General features: G+C 34.8%; 1 long non-coding RNA gene across 16 annotated transcripts; it reads right to left on the bottom strand.

Moving 5' to 3' along the window:
• Positions 1 to 918: 918 nt before the first annotated feature.
• LOC133798398 (uncharacterized) lies at positions 919 to 17244 on the bottom strand. Of its 16 annotated transcripts, none has more exons than XR_009875865.1 (7): positions 16855 to 17244; positions 16482 to 16689; positions 16212 to 16383; positions 15360 to 15387; positions 14604 to 14687; positions 1186 to 1258; positions 919 to 1078 (listed from the first exon to the last, which is right to left on the bottom strand). It is a non-coding gene; the product is annotated as an uncharacterized LOC133798398 (long non-coding RNA). The 16 variants fall into 16 exon arrangements; XR_009875860.1 differs by having other exon boundaries at positions 14604 to 14777; XR_009875853.1 differs by lacking the exon at positions 15360 to 15387.
• Between the last annotated feature and the right edge of the window lie 8257 nt (positions 17245 to 25501).

Here is a 25501-nt window from a genome sequence, read left to right on the forward strand (position 1 = left end):
AAAATAAATATCAGTTAATTCAAAATTAACCTGATCTTAAAAACTATTAGTTTTAAATAATTATCTTATAATAAGATAATAATTAACTCTCCGCAAATATTAATTCAAACATAATCAATATTAATTTGAACTAATATAAAGTTTTTCAAATAAAAACTAATTAGTCAATTAACAATTAATCAATCTTTCTTGTGACATCCTTACCCTTGACAGTGTAGGACATAGGCGACCCGCAGACCATGGACCTATAATACGAAACTCCAATAAACCAGATTATTAATTAAACTCTTTAATTCAATAATCTTTTATATTAATTCCATTATTACTCCACTATAAATATGGAATTGCACTCTAAGTAATTATATAATTTAGAGAGTTTTCTCTTGTAGCCCATTAATGTAATCAATAAATGTAGTTATGTCGTCCATTTATTGGTTCGCTAATTAGAGCTGATCAAAATTACCATTTTACCCTTCTAATTACCTCTTGTTCCTTAAATACCATTAATTCACTAGTGAGTAATTATTCTATAATCAAATTATAGATTTGAGCTCAATAACTACACTACTACAAAAAAGGTTTTTTAGGACTCGCGAGAGCCTTAAAAACTAAGGTTTTTTAGGACTCGCAATGCGAGTCCTAAAAAATTGGGTTGAGTGTCTTTAAGTAATTTTTTAGGACTCGCGTTACGAGTCCTAAAAAATCGGGTTGAGTGCCTTTAAGTAAGTGCGAGTCCTAAAAGATCCCTTTGAGTGTCTTTAAATTAAGATTTTAGGACTCGTTTTGCATGCCCTTAAAAGTAAATTTTTTTTTAAAAAAATGCAGCTACAATCTTCATTTTGATTTTAAAAAATATATAGCTTTGACTGTCGAAAATGTATTAAGAGAAATTTGAAAAGAAAATACTAAAAAAACGACAAAAAAATTTTGAGAAAGAAATTTAAATTTCTCAACATGTATTGTAATAAGCTAGCTATAACATCATTCATTTTGCTCTAACCAATTGTAAAAATGACATCGCCCATTCTTCTCGAACTTCGTCAATTTCTTGAGTAGTATATGGTTTGTCAGAGGTGAACTGAAAAAAACAAAGAAACAAAACTTTAATTAAAATTATATTAGTGGTAATAAATTCAAAGCATATACAAAAATTATACTAGATTAAAATTATATATTGTTTGTTACCTGTTTCGACAAGAAAGGTTTGATATGAGGGGCATTGATAAGTACATTCTTCATCATCCTCATAACGTAATATCTGCAATTGATATTGTTTGGTTGTTTACGACACTATATAAAAATTGGTAAAACATTAAAATTAAGAAAATAAAATAAAATAAACATACAAAAAAAAACTAAGTACAAGAAAATTTATAAAAAATCGGACAGCACATCCCCTAATTTACTAGCCTGGCTATCACAATCAACACCAACATGTCAAACAAATCAAACAACACACAGGTTTTCATCCATTTATCACCGCAACATACAAATTATTATTGGTAGGGGCTCTTTAAAGGAAGATTATATTGCTGGCAACCTGTGCTAGGGGATTGTTAAGTGTAGGTAATTTTAATAGGAACTAAATTCATTTGAACATTGGTGTAGCGCCTTGAGGTACTGAGTCAGTTAATGAGGATTTGTCTTCAAGTCCCTTCTCACCAACGACCTCTAGTGTTTAAATTGGACTGTTTAATGTTTATTACTTTGTTTTAGTATTAGTTCTATGTAGTTTTATTGATAGCATTTGCACACTTACCCTAGAACATTTTATATGGTGGGCTGTAAATAAACTCTCAATTACACGATTATGTATATTATAACAACTGTTGTTCAGTTGCATGGTGTGAAAAGATAAGAAATTTAGTTTCTGTATTTGCTTTTCCCTCACAAAGTTTAAATAGTTATACGGTTGCCTTTTTCAAGCTTTAATGGTGTGTGTTAGCAGAATTTTAAGAGCTATTAAAGAAAATTTCGGTGTGGATAGGTTTTGGCTTTGGTGGTATGTTGCTATAAATCACTTACAAAAATAAAAGAAAACTAAACAACACACAACAGAAAAAAAAAAAAAAAAACAAACAAACAAACAAGAAAGAAAAAATTACTTTGCACTGAATTGTAGTAATGTGACAATGGTTGCAAGTGATTAGAAGTTGAGGGTCAGTTATATTTTAAATTCAACATCTGGGTGGAAGTTGATTGATATAGTTAATCCTTTTCACAGGGAATTATGCTTGAATAATGTAAAGCTTGTTAAAAAAAAAGTTCTTTATCTTATACTTCTATGTTAACAGAAGCTGTTCAGTTTGATGTAAAATAGAAATAGTCAGATTATAATGAAAGAGAAAATGTACTTTCACTTTTAATTTTCTTTTCCAATTAGTTTTCTCTCCTAACCATATTGAGCATTTTCTTTCATTAATTGTTTGTCTTGCAAAACTTGTGGTGGAAATAAAGGCTGAACACATGATATGTGTTCTTTTCTGTAGAGGTTAAAGGTTAGGTTAGGCAATATGATCTTGTAGAGAACAAATAGCCAGCTTTGTGACATAAACCTTACCACTAGGTAGGACAATCTAAACTTACTTTTAGCTAAGAGTCACCTTTGCAATCCCACCTTGGATTCAATAAAAAACAAATATGTATGTTTTTATTTTCTTCTATATAACCTCTAAATCTGTGAGAAATTATATAAACAAATTACAAATAAAAGAAGATGAAATTTAAATGGAGGGGGTTACAAAAAACCAAAAAGAATGGGGTTCACCTCCCCTCTTCAAAATATCATGGGTGCCTAATAATGCCAACAAATTTTGTTGGAGTTATAAGAAGTCCACCTGGGCATCACTCATTAATTAAGGCTCTGGCTGACCACTCTGAGAAAGAAATGACCACAGACAGAAAGGGCTCTAACTTGAAGATAACAACAGTCCAAAAGAGTAACATCTTTAAAAGTATTTATAACGGAAGCATAATGCCATTGTGTTTTTGGCATTATAGTTTGTTATTTGGTATTAGTAGTTGAAATTCTCTTGTAGTCTGTGACAGGTTCTCAGTTGGGATTAGAAAGAAATGGATGATTAAATGTTAGTAAATTGCTTATTTGGGAGGAATGAGCTTCAATAGTAGTTAGTATGAGTAAATAAAAGAAATTGTCAGAAATATGGTGGGGAAAGTTAGTTATGGAGTTGTAATAAATAGTGAGGGAGGGTGTGGATTGTTTGTTAAATTTGGGAGGCTTAAGGGATCCTCGAATTTCCCTTACTATCTTTCATTACCTGTATTTTCTTGGAATGAACATCAAGGGAGAAGGCTCAATAGCCATTTTCAGATTTTGGCTCTTATTCGACTGTGAGCAAAGCAAATAGATTTTTTGTGGTTTAATCTCTGCTTTGTGGTTTAAGAGGCAATAGAGTAGTGGATATCATTTTCATGAAATCTATCTGTTGTGACTAAGATTTGACAACAACACTTATAGGACAAAGAAAACTTAGCTAGATAAATGAAATAAAATTATCACAGAAAACCAAAACCTCATAAAAATCTCTAAAACTATAGTTGTATTGGATTGTGAAGAAGTTGCCCTTTTTCATTTAGACACAACATGTTTAAACAATACATTACATTTGTTTGCATCAATTCCAGTGTTTGAAACAGAAAAGTTGATGTACATTACTTTCTTTTTTGTATTAGCAGGTGACTAATTTGGTCTGAAGATAAATGGGCAAAGCGGAGAACAATTGGGTTTTAACTACATTGCCCTATGGTTTTAACCAGGATTGTTAAATTATTATTATTTGTAAACATTGGAGTTGAGTTTGGTTTACTATAAAGGAAGATTATTTTCCTTAAATCAATTACCTATTAATATAAATTGGCTAACATTGTACATATAGTATAACTTGCTTAGATATATAAGTGATTTTATATAATCAAAAGGATTTTACTTTTTGAGGCCACTACAAATAAACTGTTTTAATATAGCAATCTTAAAAGAAAAAAAGAGCGCATAAATTGATTCAAATGTCAATCCTAATTTAGTCCTAATATATGATATCAATCTTCCTTTTAAAAATATACTATATGTATCAACCCAACTTTTCCTAGACTTTGGACCATTAATAAAATACTATACATAAATACTAATCTTAAGAAAACATACATATGAAATAATCATAACTTTATTAAAACTGTAAAACAAAGGTTAACATAAAATTTAGAGTAGGGTATGGGATCCCATTGTTTTAAAAATAAAATAAAACATGACTTAGATCTTAAAATTCATTACAACTCAGATGCGGAAAAATACATAGAAAATATGATTGAAAGACTTAAACAACTTCATCCTCGAATCGTTTGCGCAGTCCACCGATTCCATTCTCCCTCAATACACATCCCCAAGCTGCCAAGAACATTCCCGCCGCTATAACTATTTTCTTGCACATATAAAACATAAAGGAATGAGCTTAATGCCCAGCAAGGAAAATCTACAACAAGCATGAAACATATACATACACATAAACTATAAACTATAAACTGTAAACTATAATCATATGACTATATAAATACAACATCTATTACAATGGCCATCATAATTCTTGGGACTTGCTAGCTAAACAATCATATGCCCATAAATTTACAGGGCTAGTTATCTAAATATGTCACATAAATTTATGGGGCTCGTTTTCTAAACAATCATATGCCCAAGGAATCTACTATTGGGACTTGTTATCTAAACAAGTTATATATTTGTTATCTAAACAAATTATGTGACTGTTATCTAAACAATTCATATACTAAAACAACTAAAAACATACTTATAACATAAACATATATCAACAACATAAAAGCATACAAATCTACCCTATTTTCCTTACCAAAAAACCAGAATGTGAGAACAAGATCGGGACTTTGGAACACTCCTAAAAACCATAATAGAGAGGTGAGTATACTAAAGAAAAGAGATGAAAAGAATGAACTACACCATTGAAAAGATACTTACCAACAAGAACCTCAAGTTCAAGATCTTAGATGCCTAACCAAGAATAGAGAAGACTGAGTTAGGATTTGAGTAGAGAAGAACTATAAGAACAATACAAAAAGGAACTAGAATTAGGAATACCTTGAATGCTTTTATGACCGAACTACACCTCGAAACCAAAATACACTATAAACCTTACTTCCCAAGTGTTTATTAAGCTTATAACCCCAACCTAAGTGTTTAACACTCTAAAGTAATCCTAGCAGCTTGTAGGCTCTGAACTCAGCTTGAAGAATGAAGAAATGGCTGGGTACTAGGTCTTATTTGTAGAGTTCAAGAATAAAAAGATCTTCTTTTAACTTGAATAAAATAATGGCTTTTTAATTGAAAAACATTTGAATAATTGTTCAGCAGAGGTTGAAGACTCGGTCAAAAAGATTCTGGACTTATCAAGAGGTTAAGGATTAAAATGAGCTCGATTTCAAAATCATTCAAAAACAATGCACCACAACCGATATATCGCCCATGCTAGGCGATATATCACCTGGACTGATGCTCCCGAGGCTCGTCGAGGTTTTCGTGCGAAGCTATGTGTTTTTCGTATCCCCGTATGGTGATATATCGCCCCCTAGAGCTGCGATATATCGGCATACGCTGAAATATTATACACGTAATTACACTTTTTCAGCCTAATTTGAATTGAGTAAATAGTCTTGACTAAGTCCTTTAACGATTTCAAAGCTGCTGGCAGAACCCTAGGATTTTCAAATATTACTCTTAATAAACTTATTCCTAAAAAATACTTAATTTCTTATTAAACATACACATGACAAGTGTTAATATCTTATTGGGTCAATCTAAACCTTATAGTATAATAATTATCATCTCCATAATCAGTCATATTAATCAAACCTTAGGTTATAATTAATATTCTTAAACTATAGGTTACACTTATAAAATCTACAAGCATTGCTACGAGTGTCCAACTAAGTCCCGGCTTGAACCAAAATCCACAGTTATAAAAATACTACAACTATTACTATTACTACTACTATCTAACTAGCTAGGTAAAGTTCTTGGACTCTACAATTCTCCCCTACTAAAAAGAATTTCGTCCTCGAAATTTACTTACCAAATAATTCCAGATACTGGCCTGGCATGTCCTCCTCCAACTCCCACGTTGCCTCTCGTTTAGAACTATTACTCCATAGGACTTTCACTATTGGAATAATCTTGGACCGTAACTTCTTCATCCCTCTATCTAGGATGCTAACCGGTCGTTCCTCGTAACTCAAGTCTTTCTGGAGTGTTATCGTATCGTACTTGAGGACGTGAGATGGGTCTGACACATACTTGCGTAGCATTGAGATGTGGAACATGTTGTGACTATCTGCTAGGGCTGGCGGTAGGGCTAATCTATACGCAACTACTCCCACTTTGTCCAATATCTCAAAAGGACCTATAAATCAGGGACTAAGCTTGCCTTTCTTCCCAAACCGCTTCACACCTTTCATAGGAGATATCTTCAGGAAGACTTGATCTCCGACTTTGAATTCCACATCGCGTCGCTTGGCATCCGTATAGCTTTTCTGACAGCTTTGAGCAGCAAGCATACACTGTCTAATTAACGCTACTGCTTCTTGAGCTTTTCTAACAGCTTCAAGACCGAGAAGCTGAGTTTCTCCTACCTCGTCCCAGTGTAGCGGCGATCGACACCTTCTTCCATAAAGTAACTCATAAGGTGTCATCTCGATCATTGGCTGGTAGCTATTGTTGTAGGAGAACTCTATCAGCGACAAGTACTTATTCCATGATCCTCCGAAATCAAGTACACAAGCGCGTAGCATATCTTCTAAAATCTGTATCGTATGCTCGGACTGCCCGTCTGTCTGAGGATGAAAAGTTGTACTAAGACTTAACTTAGTACCCATGGCTCGTTGTAAACTTCCCCAAAATCTCGATGTAAACACCGATCCTCTATCCGACACTATTGTCTTGGGGATTCCATGCAACCGTACTATCTCTTGGACATAGATGTCTGCATAATGGTCTGCCGTGTATGAAGTCTTAACAGGCAGGAAATGAGCCGACTTGGTTAGTCTATCTATTACTACCCAAGATGAATCATGCTACTTACTTGTTCGCAGCAAACCTGTCACGAAGTCCATAGCTATATTGTCCCACTTCCATTCTGGTACGCTAAGCGGTTGTAATAAGCGTGCAGGCCGCTGATGTTCTGCTTTCACTTTCTGGCATACTAGACACTTAGACACAAATTCCGCTATGTCCTTCTTCATCCCTGGCCACCAATATATTGCCTTGATGTCGTGAGTCATCTTGGTCGACCCTGGGTGAACTGAGTACGGGGCATTGTGCGCTTCGTCTAGAATTGCCATCTTAATCCTTTGATCATTCGACACGCATACCCGATCCTTATATCTCAATAACCCTTGACCAGATATTGAGAAATTTGTGGCCTTGCCTTCTCTAACTGCATCCATATGTTTCGCTAGTGTGTCGTCATGCCTTTGCCCAATCCGTATATCTTCTAGCAGATTTGTCTAGATAGACAAATTAGTCAGCTTACGGACAACTATTTCTATTCCGGCATTGATCAGCTCCTGCTGTAGCGACTTTTCTATTCCTGCTAGTGCTGCTAAACTTCCATAACTCTTCCTACTTAGCGCATCGGCAACTACGTTTTCCTTTCCCGGGTGGTATAAGACTTCACAGTCGTAACCACTTACACTGCCTCATATTGAGCTCCTTCTGAGTAAAGAATTATTTTAAACTTTTGTGGTCCGTATAAATCTCGCATCGTTCTCCGTAAAGATAATAGCGCCAGATTTTCAACGCAAAGACCACCGCTGCCAACTTCATATCGTGCGTTGGATAGCATTGCTCGTACTCCTTCAGCTGCCGTGAGGCGTAGGCTATCACCTTGTCATTCTGCATCAGCACGCAACCCAACCCTTGCTTCGACGCATCGTAGTAGACTATGAACTTATCGTTGGGTGTTGGTACACAGAGTACTGGTGCTGAGCACAGCTTGTCCTTAAGCAACTAGAAGCTTTCTTCACATCTATCATTCCAGTTGAATCTCTACTGTTTCCGGGTCAGGTTGGTGAGTAGAGTGGCTATCTTAGAAAAGCCCTCTACGAACCTCCTATAATAACCTGCTAATCCCATAAAGCTGCTTACTTTGGATGCGCTCTTTGGTCTTGGCCGATCCTTTACAGCCTCTACCTTAGATGGGTTACTGCAACTCCGTCCTTGGATATAATGTGCCTGAGGAACGCCACTTGCGAAAGCCAAAACTTGCATTTCTTGAACTTGGCGTAGAGTTGATGCTCCTTTAGTCGTGACAAAATCAACCTCAAATGTTCCTCATGCTCGACTTCGTCCTTGGAGTATACTAAGATGTCGTCGATGAACACTACGACAAATTTATCTAAGTAGTCCTTGAAGACCCTATTCATCAAGTCCATAAATGCGGCTGGTGCATTGGTAAGACCAAAAGACATAACTAAGAACTTGTAATGCCCATAATGAGTCCTAAAAGTTGTTTTAGAAATATACTCTCCCCGCACCTCGAGCTGATGGTACCTGGACCGTAAATCAATCTTTGAAAATACGATCGCACCTGGAGTTGATCAAACAAGTTGTCAATTCGAGGTAGCGGGTACTTATTCTTGATTGTTACCTTATTCATCTCGCGGTAGTCTATGCACATCCGCATACTTTCGTCCTTTTTCTTCACAAATAGAACCGTGCTCCCCATGGCGAATGGCTTGGCCTAATAAAACCCAAGTCTAGGAGTTCTTACAGCTGCGTCTTTAACTCCTTGAGTTCTGTAGGTGCCATACGGTATGGTGCCTTGGAGATAGGCTCAGTGCCTGGTACTAATTCAATTGTGAAGTCAATTTCCTGAGTTGGCGGCAACCCTGGCAAGTCATCGGGAAATACTTCTAGGAATTCTCTTACAATGCGGACGTCTTCAACCTTAAGTGGTCTTTCCTTTACCACATCTGTGATGCTGGCTAAGAACGCTTGACACCCTTTTTCTATCATCCTTTGGGCTTTGAAAGATGATATTAACGGGGTGCATAGTCCTGAAACTTGTCCCATGAAGCATAATTTCTGGCCGTCAGGAGTCTTGAACATCACCTTCTTGCATTTGCAGTCGATGGTCACACCATGCTTTGCTAGCCAGTCCATACCTAGTATCACGTCGAAGTCCTTGATCTCTAGTTCTATCAGGTCTCCTTCTAGTTCTACGTCCTCAATCTTGATTGGTACACCTCGTACTATCCATGATGATAGAACTACTTTGCCTAAAGGCAACTCGGTTTCAAACCTAGTTCTAAATCTTTCACAAGGTTTGTCTAGTTTTTCTATCATTCCTAACGAAATATACAAATGAGTGGCTCCCGAATCAAATAATACATAACATATATTATTGAGGATAGAAACCTGACCTGTGACCACCTTATTGCTAGCATCAGCCTCTCCTTTGGTTAAGGCGAATACCCTGGCAGGAACCATCTTGTCTTCCTTTTTCCCTTCTGGCTTGAATTGGGGACACTGCCTCTTTTGGTGGCCTTCCTGACCACGGTTGAAGCATCCTTTGGTGTTTGCACGGCATTCACCAGGATGTTTCTTCTGACGCTTAGCACATTGCGGGTATTCTACATAACCTGACCTACTACCTCCATTATTTGTCTGTGCCCTTTTATCGTTGTTGGACTGTTTGTTGTCAGGATGCCTTCTTTTCTGACCGTTGTTGTTGTTGTTGTTGTTACTGGACTGATTGTGGTTGTTATGGTTGTTGTTCCGACTTGTTTGAGATTGACCCTGCTATCTAGACTCAGGCTTACTAGCTTCTTCTTTACTAACGTTAGCCTGCAGCCTTTCCACTTCTATTGTCGTCTCTAAAACATCGGCATAAGTAGTATTTCCTGGGTTTGCTAACTTAACCCCCAGCTCGATCTTCGGTCGAAGTCCTCTAACGAACTTAGCCAAACTATCAAACTGCCGAGCATACTCTACTACTGATAAATTCCCTTGCTTCAAGCCAGCGAACTCCTCAACTCTTGAAGCGAGTACAGCCGAATTATAGTACTTTTTGTGGAACAGCTCCACAAATCGAGTCCAAGTCATAGTGGCAACATCATGCGACTGCTGGACTAGGTCCCACCATTTTCTGGCATCTTTCTTGAGCAAAGACGAAATGCAGGATATGCGGTCCGTGTTGCCGAGGTTCATGTGCGTCAGGATTGGCTCCACGTTTCTTAGCCACTCTTCTGCCTCGAAGGGGTCTGTAGTCCCTTCAATGTTCGGAGCGTGCTGCTTACGGAACCGCTCATAAATTGGCTCCATGTGTTGTACTGGATACGGCACGTAATTCGTCACTGGCCATCCCCCAAATCGACCAACTTGTTGGGGTGCTGAGGCCATTTGTTGTGGTTGTGGCTACGGCGGAGGTGGAGGATGAGTCTAGGGCTGAGCCTGTTGTCTCTGTTGCTGCAATAGTTCCTCGACTTGTTGCCGCAGCTTGGCAATCTCCACAGTGTTGTCAGCTGGTGGCGGCGGGGCATTGCTGCTGGCAGTAGCACGCACTCCCCTTCTGCGAACTGGAGGGTCTTCATTGTTCACCGGAGCAGCGTTGGAGGCCTTTCCGTTGGTACGAGAAAATCTTCAGAGCGACATCGCAGCAAAGTTCTAACAGTTGAGAGAAACATGTTAGAACTTTACCCTAATAGGCTCTAAGGCAAAAACTTAATCTAAACAAACATAACTTGGACCTATTTGTTATGACTTCTTATGAAAATTATATAAGTCTTCTTTATTATCAGAGTGGGTTTCTATACTTAGAAAAATAAGCCATCTTTATTATTTTCTAAGTCTGATTCTAATCATTCTATATGGCTTAATTCTCAGGCTTGAAACTCATCTTTGTTCCAAAGTTCACCATATTGAGGGAGGGCTGGGATCAGTAAAATCGTTCCCACTACTATGGCTCCCTAACTCTCAATATAGAAACTTGGTTCATTGATTTGTATCCACCCTCACCGAACTTAGTCATTATTTATTTTATTTATTATTTATTATGTTTGCAAAAGAAAAATCAAACTCATACATGATAACAAAATAACCATGATATTAATTTGGAAAAGAAAGTTTTCAATATTTACAACCATAAAAGAAAACAAATAATAAATTAAAACAAACAATGAAACTAATTATTCTAAAAATCGGGATCTTCTATATCCGATCCTTCATCTAGCATATTATCTTCTAACTCTTCATAGTCCTCATTATCATGTGCCTCAAAATTCTCTTGAGGAAGGTTCGTAAAAATTCTATGCTTTTGCTCATTTGTAAACTGAAACTACATTTTTGAAGTGAACCTAATTAAGAGAAAATAATATCTCATTGCTACTAGCAGTTCATCTTCATCATCCATTGTTTCCCATATTTCCTCTAAGGCTGCAATTACAGTATGAAAATCTCTAAATAGTCTAATTACTAAAACGTATTGCTCTGTTGCTCTCATCATGATCTGCTTAGATTCTTGGAGATGACCTATTTCTCTGTGGAACAAAACCAGCCTCCGAGTGATTCGTTCTAGCACTCCTACGGTGTTTTTCGGTTCTCTAATTCTCTTTAAAGCCTTAATGGCTTGGATATCCTCATAGGTTAATGCTCTGTTCATTCTTAACTGAAAACATAAAGACTAAAATCGTTAGCTATACTTATAAGCATAATAACTATAACTTAAACACTTACTTGGCGGTCAGATTCGGAGCTTTGAGTGTGTGTATCGAGGAGAACTTCATGCGGATGAACTGTTTGCTCTGATACCAACTGTAACGACCCAACCATTATAGACTTTGGACCATTAATAAACTACTATACATAAATACTAATCTTAAGAAAACATACATATGAAATAGTCATAACTTTATTAAAACTGTAAAACAAGGGTTAACATAAAATTTAGAGTAGGGTATGGAATCCCATTGTTTTAAAAATAAAATAAAACATGACTTAGATCTTAAAATTCATTATAACTCAGATGCGGAAAAATACATAGAAAATATGATTGAAAGACTTAAACAACTTCATCCTTGAATCGTTTGCGCAGTCCACCGATTCCATTCTCCCTCAATACACATCCCCAAGCTGCCAAGAACCTTCTTGCCGCTATAACTATTTTCCTGCACATATAAAAAATAAAGGAATGAGCCTAATGCCCAGTAAAGAAAATCTACCACAAGCATGAAACATATACATTCGCATGAACTATAAATTGTAAACTATAATCATATGACTATATAAATACAGCATCTATTACAATGGCCATCATAATTCTTGGGACTTGCTAGCTAAGCAATCATATGCCCATAAATTTATGGGGCTAGTTATCTAAACATGTCACATAAATTTATGGGGCTCGTTATCTAAACAATCATATGCCCAAGGAATCTACTATTGGGACTTGTTATCTAAACAAGTTATATATTTGTTATCTAAACAAATTATGTGACTGTTATCTAAACAATTCATATACTAAAACAACTAAAAACATACTTATAACATAAACATATATCAACAACATAAAAGCATACAAATCTACCATATTTTCCTTACCAAAAACCAGAATGTGAAAACAAGATCGAGACTTTGGAACACTCCTAAAAACCATAATAGAGAAGTGAGTATACTAAATAAAAGAATGAACTACACCATTGAAAAGATACTTACCAACAAGAACCTCAAGTTCAAGATCTTAGATGCCTAACCAAGAATAGAGAAGACTGAGTTAGGATTTGAGTAGAGAAGAACTATAAGAACAATACAGAAAGGAACTAGAATTAGGAATACCTCGAATGCTTCTATGACCGAACTACACCTCAAAACCAAAATACACTATAAACCTTACTTCCCAAGTGTTTATTAAGCTTATAACCCCAACCCAAGTGTTTAACACTCTAAAGTAATCCTAGCAGCTTGTAGGCTCTGAACTCAGCTTGAAGAATGAAGAAATGGTTGGGTACTAGGTCCTATTTATAGATTTCAAGAATGAAAAGATCTTCATTTAACTTAAATAAAATAATGGCTTTTTAATTGAAAAACATTTGAATAATCGTTCAGCAGAGACTGAAGACTCGGTCAAAAAAATTCTGGACTTATCAAGAGGTTAAGGATTAAAATGAGCTCAGTTTCAAAATCATTTAAAAACCATACACCACAGCCGATATATCGCTTGGACTCATGCTCCCAAGGCTCGTCGAGGTTGTCATGCAAAGCTACGTGTTTTTCGTATCCCTGTATGGCGATATATCGCCCCCTAGAGCTGTGATATATCAACATGAGCTGAAATATTATACACGTAACTACACTCTTTCAGCCTAATTTTAATTGAGTAAACAACCTTGAGTAAGTCCTTTAACGATTTCAAAGCTGCTGGTAGACCTTAAGATTTTCAAATATTGCTCTTAATAAACTTATTCCTCAAAAATACTTAATTTCTTATTAAACATACACATGACAAGTGTTAATATCTTATTGGGTCTATCTAAACCTTATAGTATAATAATTATCATCTCCATAATTAGTCATATTAATCAAACTTTAGGTTATAATTAATATTCTTAAACTATAGATTAAACTTACAAAATCTACAAGTATTGCTACGAGTGTCCAACTAAGTCCCGGTTTGAACCAAAATCTACAGTCATAAAAATACTACAACTATTACTAGCTATTATTATTACTACTACTATCTAACTAGCTAAGTAAAGTTCTTGGACTCTACACCATAGTGCAGATTTTCATTGCCTTTTCCCTTCGCAAATTGCATTCAAATCAAATAGTTTTTACTAAATTAAGCATCTAATTAAGCATCTTTTAAGAGACCCTTTTAATCATAATCCACCTCTTAATCTCTAATTTCGTTAAAACTTTAATGCCTGCTTATTATTTATTATGATGTTATGGTTCAAGTGGGAAGGAACTTAAGTGATAAGACATTAGTAATACTTAATTACTTGATTAATTAAGAAAGAAACATCACTAATTTGAATCCTTTCTTGGATGTATAGTGGGTTTCAACTAAACATAATTTTTTTAGCCTATTCTAGTAATTAAAAATTTATCTCAGGTCCAAGTATGCATTTAAAATTCTATAATTAACTTAATTATTAATTAGACTATCAAATGTTAAATATCCGGATCACAAATTTATCATTGTGGCAGTCATCTTTTTCATATTTCCACACAAAACTAAGTACAAAAAAATCTATAGAAAATCGGACAGCATATCCCCTAATTTACTAGCCTAGCCATTTGTCACAATCAACACCAACATGTCAAACAAATCAAACAACACACAGGTTTTCATCCATATATCACCGCAGCACACAAAATTCTCAGAACCTACTTCACTAAGACATGCAAGTTCTCAATCTTCTGTTATCACCGTAGCACACAGAATTCCCATAACCTACTTCACTACGAATGAATATCTAAGATATTCAAACTCCACTAAAGTAATATAGTTATCATTCAAATTTGTAAAATATTGAATTTTTTTAAAACTAAATCAAATACAACATACCTCTTGCAATTAGCTAACAATCCAATGCTTTAAAACCAATCAAAATCCCCAAATGTGTGTCGTCGAGCGTCGTTCACCTAGCAGCTGCCGTTCAAAGCAAATCAGCCCTAAATGGTGTGATTGAATAAATCCCCAAATGTGTAGTGCTGATGGGTTTTCTCTTGTGTTTTAACCCTATAATTTCGAAAAAAAAATGATAGTTTTTTAAGTGTTTTACTTAACAATTTTAAAGACTTGCTTTGGGAGTCCTTAATACTCATTAAGTCCTAAATAATGTCTTAAATACCAATTCCATCACATCTGAAACTAAGGTTTTTTTTAGTAGAGTGTAGGTTGAATACAAAATAAATTACAAGAAAATGCATCTCAGTTTGAAACTTTCACATATAAAAGTCTTGTTATAATAGAACCATAAATAATCTGCTTATGAGGGTTTGGAATCTTCTTCAGAAACATTACAATTTGGACTAAAAATATCAAAGAAATTACAACAAAAAAATATATTTTAAGCATTTCTACACGTAATATGAATTCTATAACTAATAAATAATTAAACTAATATTTCAGATTTAAAGATTAGCAAATAAAATCCTAAACCCAAATAAGAGAATAGAAGAGCTAACTTTCAACTCAGCAACAATGATCCAAAAGACAAAAGATCCCTCATTTGAAAAAAGAAAATCCAGCAAAATTATTATTTTGAAAAGCACAATAATCAACCCAAAACGAATGCATCAAATAAATTTAAGCAATTACCTTTCAACAATGCAAATTGGATGAAGACCTTAAACAATTGAAAGAGAAATTAGATATGAATAGCATGAAGACAAAGAAAGACCGGAGCAAGATGTAAGAGATTAATAGAGCAACAAGTAGAAGAAGGGAAAAAGAAAAATATTGTGAAAATCTCTAGAGAAGAGATAAAATTTTAGCTGTTAAATATAACTAACAGTTGAGTCGGGCTTGTACTCAGGGAGCCAAATAATTATATAGATGAATCGTTTCTACAATTCTATGATTAAGTTGTTCAACTTGAGCTTTCTATTATATGTATAAAGAGCTATATAATCATAAAGGTAATTATAAAGTTCATTGAACTAGCTAGCAAGTTCTAAATAATCGCTTGTATTCATTTTATTATTAACTATTATAAAATAGATGAAAAAAATTCTAGATTATACTTAAGTATATTATCTTATCTTATCTTTAAGCCATGTTAATTATAACAATTAGACGATATACATATATATATTTCGTTGAATTTGATAATATAGGGAAAAAAATTGGAATAATTACAATTAATAAAAATGGATGGATTATATTTATACCTCAAATAATTTTGGATTGATAATTCAATTAATACATTATATTATTATTTATTCCTCTATTACTAAAAAAAAAATTAACTAACGTGATATTACTCAATCATTTACTAACTTTTACTAGACTCAAAAGTCATATTGGTTTAATTATTTCTTTAATTAATTATATATATTTATATCGTGTAATAATGAGTGTAATTATTTGCCAGAAAAGGAAGAAAGTTTGAATCGACAAAAAAGTAATCCATCAAAGCCATAATAGAGATTATAAGTAATAATAAATTACCTAGCCTGACTAACTGGCTTTTCTTCACTAGTACTTGTACTAGTATATTCTTTTGTATAATCTACATTGAGGTTTCTGTCTCTCTATTTTATTTTTCCTTCTGTAATTCTCTCGATCTTTCTGGGTTATGGTCTGGTGCAGGCACGAGGTATTTATGGAATCTGATCATTCGCTTGGGAAATTATGCAAGAGAAAAAAAATAGAAGTTTTAGAATTAAATTGGTAGTGTTCGTTCAAAACAGAAAGACAAAAAAATCCAAATAACTCTACCTTATTAGAGTTTTTGAAGCTCAGTCATTGCACTTGGTGAAAGTATATCAGGTCTAATGCTCAATGCTTGCCCAAGTTTGATATAAGCTGGACCCAAAGAGGTTACAATCGCTTGTCCACGAAGACCTCTCATTAGTATCGCCAGTTCTTCGTTTTCTTCCATCTATGCCCTCACTCTTTTTATTTCCTTCGACACATCCCCAATTCTCTGCCATTTTCAAGGCCAATAAAGTATAAATACTAAATAGAACTGCATAAGCACAAAATCAGCTTCTCAAATCATATATATGAGTTATAAGAAGACACATTGGTGATACTGCCAAAGCAAACTAATCAAAGAATGCATTAAAAAACAAAAATTTGAAATGCTAACCTTCACCATTCCCAATCTCTGAACTCAATCTCTTAATCCAATCTCTGAACCCAAGCAATCGATTTCCCAACCTCCGAACCCGTGTGACCGCAGACGATGCCAAAATTTGAAATGGAAACCTTCACCATTTCGGTACCACTGTCGCAAATGAGGGGTTGAATGAACACAATCCCGACCTCGTGCACTACCGTTCACCCAACCTCGACCCCGCACACCATCGGACTTGGAAAGATGAAAGCAGCGAGACAGATTGTCAAGCCCTCGTGCCGTCGAGCCCCGTCGTCATCTCCGTCGAGCTTTTAGTGTCAGACATCTACAAGAGAAAAGGGTTAGATACCTAGAGAGAGCCAAGAGGTTAGATAGGTTTGAGAGATTGATAAATAAAATAATAAAAAGAAAACACAAATGTATGCATTGATTTCATATGCGCCTATTATTTCATTTGCCGCCTATAATTTTGTTTTGTTACAAAAAAATTTCCACGTTTTTTTTTCTCACATATTTTAATAAACCATTATTAATGACATTTGTTAAATTTTGTAATACTTTAATGTAATATTTAGTTAAAATTGTTGCATTGTTTTAAAAGTTAATTAATACATATTTTTATAAATATATTTACATAATTTAGTTATTTTTTAATTATGATTCTTGGTTTTTTTTTATTTTGACTTTGGGGATAGTTTATAATTGTTTTAATTACCAATTTTAAGGACTTGCTTTGGGAGTAGTTAATACTTTTTTAGGACTTGCAAAGCGAGTCCTTAAAAGTCATAATTCCTAATTTTTCAGCTCATATTTTTTTAGGACTCACATATTTTTTTTAAGACACTCATTGCGAGTCCTAAATTGTATTTTTTCAGGACTCTCAATGAGTGTCCCAAAAACTCCATAAACATTTTTAAGGACTTGCATTTAGGTGTGTGTCCTAAAAAAGTGACCCGTAAAGTGTATTTTGTAGTAGTGTTATTCAATCCTAGAATTAACCCTTAAGGGAACCAATATTCAATCTGTTAGGAAAACATGGATTCTATAATTATAGAATCGTGTTCCCAACCATTCATGATATTGAATCTCCAAAACAAAAGTCACTAGCCTCATTACATCAAGAGACCTTAACGAATGAATCAAAAGATCCAATAAACATAAATAGGAGTTCATGATTACTCATGATTTAGACTGATCATCTATTATGATATGAATTAAATCTTTATGGAAAACAGTAAGTTTATAAAAATAATTAATTCATATCGGTCATATATAATCACTATTATATCCAACACCTTTACCAAGATATCTATCCACTTTAGCAATCTGAATCTAGATTACGCGCTTCTCATATGCTTAGTAAACTGTGCTAACAATCATTCATTAAAGATTATGTACTTTAATATGTTGCTGATTATTTTATTCATTCGATATGATCTTAATTCTCTTGTATGCATACAAGATCATATTCTCATAAATGAATGTGGAACTTTCTGATATTTATACAAATTATTCATAATTGTCACATCACCTCAATGCACAATTTCTCTAACCATAAGGTATTTCCTATCTATAAGATTTCCTCTCCTGTGGCTTCTAGGTTCTTTAGAGTTAGCTACTGCTCCATTGTTGTCACACTATAGGATTAGTGGTTTCTCCGTATCTGGAACTACTTCCAAATGAGTGTGGAACTTCCTAAGCCAAACCTCTTAGGAAGTTGGATCTAGATGAGTGGATTAGATACTTGATAATGTGCTTTACTTCAATCTAGTATTCCAAACTAGGATTTAATTGATAACGACTCACAATTCTCACTGTATAGCATATGATGGGCCTAGTACACAACATAGCATACATAAGACTCCCAACTGCTGAAGAATAGGGATACTTTCTCATGCCTTCTTCTTCCTGAGGTGTCTTTGGACATTGCTCCTTGGAAAGAGTAATTTCATGTCTAGTCGGTAACTAACCTTTCTTAGAATTCTCCATTGAGAACCATTCTAACACCTTATCTATATAATTTTTCTGAAAAAGTGCCAAGAGCTTATTCTTCCTATCCCTTAGGATTTGTATTCCAAGAACACAACTGGCTTCGCCCAAATCTTTCATTTGGAACTTTTCAGCTAACCATTTTTTCACGTTTGACAATGTCTCTACATCGTTTCCAATTATAAGAATGCCATCCACAAAATGAACTAAGAAAACCACCCCTTTACCTTTGACATATTTATATAAACATGCCTTTCTTTGAAAGGTTCCAAGATCTCAATCCTATGATGATAGTAGAATAATGCAAAACCCTAATTAATTGGCCATCTAACAAGATCTCACAATATTCATAGCATTAAATTAGAAAAATAGAAGCAATTAAATATAAGGGAATACAAGGAATTAAATTTATGATTGCATTCAATATCTCATGTCTAGGGTTTTGAAATAACCCTCAACGACAATGAAAACTACTCCATAATCACATTTATATTCACACACATAAATATTCAATGAAAATAAAGAAGTTTTAAAGAGAAAGAAAAACTAGATTACATAATGTAGATGATGATGTATTTTCTTCTCCTCTGCTGCTCTAGCCTCTAAAATTCGCAATCCACGGTTATTATGAAAGTTAAACCTAATCCCTTTTATATCCATTGAAAATTACATTTAAAAATCAAAATTTAAGTAAAATTCTCTCACAGGCCGCGGCCAGTGATTCTTGGTGGTCGCGGCCATGGGACTGTACTAGCCATAATACGCACACTGGTCCCAACTATGAGTGTATGGTGGCCGCGGCCACTAGTCTCTAACTCCCAAGTCACGGCCTAGAATAAAGTTGGTCGCGACCACATCTCAATTTCTGCTCACATGCTTTTTCTTCGTAATCTTCAACTTTAAGCTCGAACTTCAGGTTTGGGGACTTCTAAAACACTTCAAACTCGTCTCAAACTTCATTTTCTTGAAACCTATCATTGCACATAAATTTGTAACCACAAAAATTCATCAAATTCATCAATAATACCTTATAAACTATTTTATGGCTTAGAAATGAAAGACTCGTAAAACAAAGCTAAGAACACCTAAAAACACTAGAAATTAACATTATCTAAGTGCGAAAGGATAACAAATATAATATCCAAAATGTCCTTATCGAATTCCCCCGTACTTAGACTTTGCTAGTCCCTTAGCAAAACAACTAACAAAAACTAAAAACTAAACAAATAAAAACATAAGCAATTTTTTTGTCGAAAGCGTTAGTTGTCTCAAAAATTGATCAAACAAATACGTCATAAGAAAAATCCGAATTCCACATTCCTCAAAATTTCAACTCAATGCCTAGTCACCACTTAAACTCTATCTATTTATGATTATACACAATTAAATCTTCCAAAACACAAACATTCGAATCAATTTATACATACCATAGTATGTTTTAAAGTCTCATATATAATAATGTTTTCATGAAAAACATCCACTTTATAGACATTTACCAATTGTTCTCCTCTAATGTAAACACACATAATCAAGAATCGAAAGGTATTTAAAAGCTTGTAATGTAAGGCTAAAGTTGACGGTAGATGAAAAATTAATATTTAAGCTTAAATCACACCATAGCCTATTTTTTTCTCTATTCTTTAAATCTTTCCATAAATTTCCCATACAATTAAAAAAAAATACGTAATCTTTCCCTTTTCTCTTTCACATTGATCATACTATTTTCCCCCACTTATATTTTTGCAAACTTTTTTTTTCAATGCAAAATTTCTCTTTTTTTTCAACTTCATTGGGAGAAATAGTATATCTTATATATTCACCTTCTTACAATCAATAATCCCACCCACAAAAGTAAATATTCATATAAAACTATGGTGTAATAGGTCACAAAAAGGGTAAAAAAATTAAGCTGCAAAAGGTTTAGAAATTGGCTTATGAAAGAAAAAGATTAGTCATTACGGCTCAAAAATGGGAAACTAAGATATTCAATTTCATAGGTAAGATTGAAAGGCTCAAACGATCCAAAGAACATGCCTTAATCACTTCCTAATCTTGTGTACTTATAATTTCACCTCAAACAATTAATCAATGATTTCTAGAGTGGTCGAGACTATATAAATAGTAGCATGCATAAATATCTCCAAACAATAGTGAAAAGGTAAATCTAATTGTACAAACATTATGTTTAAAAATCAAAGATCAAACTTAAATGACAACCAACACACAAGTTAAGTGCACAATTCATGCAGAATTCATCAAGTTCCTCATCATATTCTTATCTCACTCAGATGTTTTGTCATTAACAAACAACTTTCAACACAACCATGCTTATGACAACCTAAAACAAACTAAAAATTAAAAAAAAAAACGACATAAAAACAACACAACATAATGAACAATAATAAAAACAAGGTAGTTTTCCCCTTCCCCCACACTTAAACAGTACATTTTCCTCAATGGAAAATAAAAGAAAAGAAAAAGAAAAACTCCCTCAACTAAAGTAATTGCTCACTCTTCAGGCATATATGCCTGATCATCTTCAGCTTCCTCCTCGTTCTCGTCATCTTACATCAAGGGAATAGGTGGTGGATACGGCTGAAACCACTGTGGTGCATGGGGATAGTTTTCCATCTCCATACCTAGGTGCATGGCATTCATCCTGAAACAAGCATCCTGGTAGCTGGCCCATTCAATCATCTAGTGCTGGTGTGCTTGGAATTCAATGCGGTGAGCATGCAACTCTTGAGAGGTATTGTTCAAATATTCCTCCACAAGTGTCATACGATCCGCCAATGTCATATTTTTGGTAGATGGCGGTGGCACTATCAGTGCCCTTGAAGTGAGTGAAGGATGATCTACTTAGTACATGCATAGGCTACATCAAAGGCTTAGAAGGACCCCATGTCACACCAACTTGAGCACATATGGAGGTAATGAGATGGGGATGATGGAACCCCTTAGACACATGTCTGAAGCTATTATGAATGGATGACTTGATTATGGGTCTCACATAAATTATTTTACCCTTCAAGATGGCATATAGAAGTATGGCGGTATCCACATTCACATCACTGACATGTTTAGTTGGACGGAGCTTTGCATTGATAAACTTATGCCATTCTTTTTTAATAACTCTCATCGCCTCTCACTTGAACTTAATAGGATAGCATGTTTTAGTTGTGATTCATTGAGTGTTTGGTTTGCACAGAAATTGGATGATCTCATCAAAGTTAGGATTATCCTTTATTTGGCTATACTCATCATATTCTATGCTCGGAAGCCCATAAAACTAATTTATTGCTGCACTTCAAAATTCACATTGACCCCTCCCACTGTAGCCATAGACGTGACTTGAGAAATTCCATTGGCGTAAAACTCTCTTACTATAGGAATCGTTGCAGCATCAGGTTGAGAACGAAATTTCTTCCAATTTATTTTTGCAGTCTGCTCCACAATGGATGGGTACCCATGACGAACTTCCATATCAAACCACCTCTCTACAATCATTATTTTCTGCTTTACTACTGCATCTTGATAGTGTTTACATGCCTCCTCATAAACAAATTTGTTAGCATCAAATTGAACCCTAGATGAAGATGCACCTTTAGTGTTCTTTCTAAATCTCTTTGGTGTCATTCTTCCCTTCAAAACTCAGTAACAAGCTTCCTTTTAAAAAAAACAATCAAGCACTAGGAGAACAATTCAAGATACCCCAAAAACATCAACCCAAACTCCTCTAACTACACCAACTAAGTATCCACTATGTAATTAAATACTTCATCTTCTAAAATATTCAACCAATTCTCCCAAAAACTCAATCACACTTCACTTCAACCTATTATCAAACACTTGGTAGGCATAAGCTAAACCAAGAGTTGAAAATATTGTTCTAGTAATCCAATCTCCCCGAAATTCATATTATCACCAATACAACAACATAAACACTCAATACAAGCCAATGATCATAATAGATAAGCAATTCATCCACCAAAAATCATAAAATCCAAAATGCCCCAATTCTTGTTCGTCAATATTCAAAACCCACAAATCAAATAATGAAGAGAAACAACTTATATGTAGTTGAAAATAGAGAGTTTTGGAAGCTTGATTATACCAATGAATTTCCTTGAAACTACTTAGAGAACCATAATTGTCAAATTCTGAATTATGGGGTTTTAGGTTTTGAAAGGGGAAATGTTATAGATGATGGGGATTTTGGTGAGAAAAGATGAAAACGGGAGAAAATAGAGATTGAGGGTTGGAATTGTAATGGTGTTGGAGAAGAATTTGAGTAAAAATGGGTTTGAAATGATGGAATTTAGTGAAAATGGGAGACTGTTTTCGGTATTGGAGGCTTTGTTTTTGTGTGAAGTGGAAAAAAATTGGAGGGGGGTTTAAAATGACAAGTGTTGAAATCGTGTAGTGGTTGCAGCCTGAGGTTATTGATGGCGACCGCTGCTCTCTTTTCTCCAGGTCACGACCTGTAATAGGGATGGCCGCAACCACTGGGCATTTGGCCCAAAAAAAAAATTCACGATTTTCACGGTTCTTAAATACATAAAAAATTAAAACTAAGTTCAAAAAGAAAAACTTAATCTGCTTGCGGTTTCCTACCAGGTTCATTAATTGGGTGATGGTTTGTCTCAGAGGTACTTCATATGTGCTTATGATGAATGGTAGACTACAGGGGGGTTTTCAGGGAGTTAAGGGGCTTCGTCAAGGAGACCCTATATCTCCATTACTGTTTGTATTAGTAATGGAATATCTCTCTCAGCTATTTCAACTAGGAGCTTTGCAACTTGCTTTCCGTTTCCACCCTATGTGTAAAAGTCTCAAGATCATCAACTTATGTTTTGCTGATGATTTAGTGATTTTTTGCAAAGCTAACTGTGGCTTTGTTCAGATTATAAAGCAGGTTTTTGATGACTTTTGCAACAGTTCTGGCATGAAGGCCAATCTCAGTAAGTCACAAGTTTTTTTTGGTGGTATTTCAGCTCAAGACAAGACTCAGTTACAACAGCTGTTACAACTTGAAGAGGGCACCTTCCCCCTCAAATATCTTGGGATTCCTATGAGACCTACTAAGTGAAAAGAGGCTGACTGTGGTGAAATTCTTAAAAAATTAAGCTTAGGCTTCACACTTGGACTAGTAGACATTTATCTTATGCATGTAGGGTCCAGCTCATTTCCTCAGTTCTTTTGGGGCTGCGCAACTATTGGATGAATATTTTCTTATTGCCTCAGAGTATAATCAAAGAAGTTGACAAACTTTGTATGTGGTTTCTTTGGGGCAACAATGGTACCAGGAGTAACCTTCATCTCACTTCCTGGTCTACTGTTTGTTTGCCTAAATCTTTTGGAGGATTGGGTTTTGGTGAAGGTTCTAAATGGAACAAGGCAATGCTAGGTAAATACATCTGGGAAATTAGTCATCAGCAGGAGTCTTTATGGGTGAAATGGATTCATTCTGTATACTTAAAGGGACAAACTGTTTGGTTCTACCAACTTAAGGCTGATACAAGTTGGTATTGGCGAAAAATATGTCAATTGCGAAGTATTTTTACTCAAGAGGATATTGATAAAGCAGGTAGTCAAGGGAGGTTTAAAATTGGGCAATTATATGCAAGTTTTATTAACCAAACACCTGTCAAATACCAGCAGTTTGTGTGGAGCAGAATGAGTGTTCCCAAGCATAGGCTCATCGCTTGGCAAGCTGTTAATTCTAAGCTATTAATAAGGGATCATTTACTTCGATTTTTTATGCTTCTTGAATCTACACTTTGCCCGGTTTGTGAACAAGTTGAAGAGAGCCACAGCCTTTTTTTTTTACTGCATTTTCTCCCAGCAGGTTGTTCAACATATTCAGGTTTGGATAGGCTGTAAATGGCCTTTATGTTTCTCTGACTGGACCAGGTGGATAGAAGACATGAGGAAGGGGGTTCATGCCTCTTTAGTGGCGGTTGTATTCTCAGCTACTGTTTATTATCTTTGGCATAATAGGAACACTTGTTTTGTCCATAAATTCTCTTTTAATGTCAAAGCTGTAGTTGATTTGATCAAAAAGGATATTATGTATAGACTTAGTTGCTTTTCTCATAAGAAACTGAAAGGCATTGAGCTTTGTATTTGAGGTTAGTGGGTTCCTTGTTTTGTAGCTGAGTTTTGGTCCTATTGGACTGTGTTGAGGTTGTATTGGTTTGTGATTAATAAAGTCTATCTTTCTTGATAAAAAAAAAAAAAAAAAAAAACTTACATGGAAAAATAAATTAAACGAAAACTTTCTTAAAAATATTATAAAATGCATAAACTTTGCTAAGTTTAACGTCGCTAGCTCGACATAAAACATTTTCATACTTCATCAACATATTCCAGAATGAAGAGGTGAATTACAGTAGCTTGTTCTTCCTCAATAGACTCATAATAATGCTTCAATCTCTTACTATTAACCTTGAGTATTTTTCCCGTTGATGGTAATTTCCATTACTCCATGAGGATAATGGTGTACCACCATGAAAGGTCCAACCCATCGGGATTTTAACTTACCTGGAAAGAGTTTAAGACGAGAATGATACAATAATACTTTTTGTCCTGCATCAAACGTCTTCTGAATAATTTTATTCTGATCATGAAATGCCTTAGTCTTTTCAGTGTAAATCTTAGAGCTCTCATA

This window comes from Humulus lupulus, chromosome 8 (assembly GCF_963169125.1).
Source record: "Humulus lupulus chromosome 8, drHumLupu1.1, whole genome shotgun sequence".
Taxonomy (NCBI): Eukaryota; Viridiplantae; Streptophyta; class Magnoliopsida; order Rosales; family Cannabaceae; genus Humulus; species Humulus lupulus.